The sequence below is a fragment of the Marmota marmota genome, unplaced genomic scaffold, assembly GCF_001458135.2.
Source record: "Marmota marmota marmota unplaced genomic scaffold, marMar, whole genome shotgun sequence".
Classification (NCBI taxonomy): Eukaryota; Metazoa; Chordata; class Mammalia; order Rodentia; family Sciuridae; genus Marmota; species Marmota marmota.
In genome coordinates, this window is record NW_025999945.1 from 7,559,493 (window position 1) to 7,562,034 (window position 2,542).

Sequence of the window (2,542 nt, forward strand, 5' to 3'; positions counted from 1 at the left end):
AATCCTGAAAACTCAAAAATCAAAACTACAATATCAAATCTCATCTCTCTCTCTCTCTCTCTCTCTCTCTCTCTCTCTCTCTCTCTCTCTTTAAAAAAAAAAAAAAAAACAGATTTTCATTTTCTGACCACTGAGTTTTTCTTCCTAAAATTCAATAATTTAACCTACATATATCTTAATGCCAATTATCCTACATTACACATTTTATTTTTTTTCTAAGATAAACTACCTTTTTAATCTCCAATTTTGTTTTTATTTAGTTGAGAAAGTTGTCTTTTATATATTTGGTCAATATTTTTCCTATATCTAAAGGTACCTAGTAGATGTGCAATAAATACTCTTTGAATGCATAGATATATTTGAATACTTTTCTGTTCCATTTACTCTGCTGTCTTCTTCACAAAATCTATTCCATATGTTGATTATGATTTTTCTGTCTTCACTTTGCCTGTTTTTTTTAATAATCTTTTAAATATCTTTACCCTTTCTGTTTTTTTTTTTTACTCCCCAGGAAGCATATGAAAAGGTTTTTTTATGCTTTATGCTAGAGTACACAAACAAAATATCCAGGATTTTTGAATTTCAAAATCATAAGAATTAGCATGAAAACATCATTAGTTAATTGATATTTATACTTAACAACTGGCAAATTGTGGCATTAGAGAAAAGCTGATCTTGAGGGCACCGTGGCACACACCTGTAATCTCAGTGGCTCAGGAGGCTGAGACAGGAGGATGGCAAGTTCAAAACCAGCCTCAGCAGTGGTGAGGTTCTAAGCAACACAGTGAGAAACTGTCTCTAAATAAAAATACAAAAATAGGGCAGGGGATGTGGCTCAGTGGCTGAGTGCCCCTGAATTCAATCCCTGGTACAAAAAAAAATAATAATAATAATAAATAATAATAATAATAATAATAATAAACTAATTAATTAAATGTCTTCTTTGGCAGATAACTGATTGAAGAAAAATTTAAAATAAAAATAAGCATCACAATTTCTAACTTAAGTTGATTTATGAATTTCAGATTATGAGTTTTTAGAGCTTACTTAAGAATTCAAACTGTACCTCACCTTTTTTCAAAATCTGTGTGATTCCTAAATTTTCATTTTGTGGTGCAAATAATTAAAATTCAGATAGAGGGGTAAGGGTCTCAAAGATGATGCAATTAAGAAGAGGGGTACAACAGAGACCAGAACACAGCAGGTTATGACAGGTGTGGGCTTGGTTTGAACCAAGGTAACTTACAAGAAAATACAGGGCAGCTGTGGCAAGAAACAGAATCATCAAGGTTTCACTCTTCTTTATCTTCAGTATGTTTGTCAGAATCTCGTTTCATAGTATTTCCAAATGAAATCATACTTCACTCATTTACTGATACAATCAAGCTTAAAGCACAAACACAAAGCCCTACTGTTATCGTCTTCATCGTTGTTGCTGCTGTAGCCTTCATCATCGCTGCTATCACCTTCATTGTGGTCACCTTCATCTTCATTGCCCTAGTGGTTGTCATCGTCGCCCCCTTCGTCATTGTGGTCGTCACTGTCGTTGTGGTCATCGTCACTGTGGTCGTCACTGTCATTGTGGTCATCATCATTGTGGTCTTCGTCGCCTTCATTGCGGCCCTCCCCATCACCATGATCATCACCTTTTAAATCTTCCTGGGTTTCCTCATCATCTGCACCTGTTTCATCATCCTCTTCTTTCTTAATCTTTTTCTTTTCTTTGATTTTATGATTAAACATCTCAGCCAAGTGTCTCTGGTGATTTTTTTTTTTTCAGGACTTTCATGACAACCTTCATTGCCTAACTTTGGCCCATAATGGTTGACCAGGATTTCAGCAGTATGTTCACTAAAGGAGGTTTTCTTAATATCCCCCCTGATAATATTTTTTTAGCTTGACAAGAGTAAGTTTACTCCTCAATTCTTCATCTACTAGTTTTTGAAGAGAATTTGGCAGGTGCTTATGCACCATTTTGTGCATCTTTGAAGAAGTTGACCAGTGTGTCTTGCTCTTATCTTGCGGTTCTCTCCAGCCAAGGGCTGGATGTCAAGGATTGGTGGAGTCGATGCAGGGACATACAAGAAAGCATCCATTCTCGTTGATGTCCTTGGAGCAAACCCCTGTCTTTGCCCTTTCCATTTGGATTTGTGAAATGGCTGTGTTTTCCAAATTTATACTATTCCTGTTACTTATAAAGTGTATTTCATTTCTACAATGACTTTATTTTCCTGCAATTCTTCCCTAAGTTCTATTGACATACTATTAACTTCTTGCTTGATGTATTCTTTCTCAGAACTTTTTGAACTGTCTTTTAGAGAAAACATTGTAATTTTTAAAAAAATACATAGGTTCACTGCCTTCCTATATTTTAGGTAATGCTTTTTTAATCTACTTTTTGTAGTATGTTTTTTAATCTACATCTTTAAAGTAAAAACAGTGATTCATCTTTAAACAGGGCTAAGGAATAATGTGAAGGGGAATGATCAAGGGCAATTACCATTGTAAATTCAGTTTATTGTGGGCACAATCTCACGAAGCC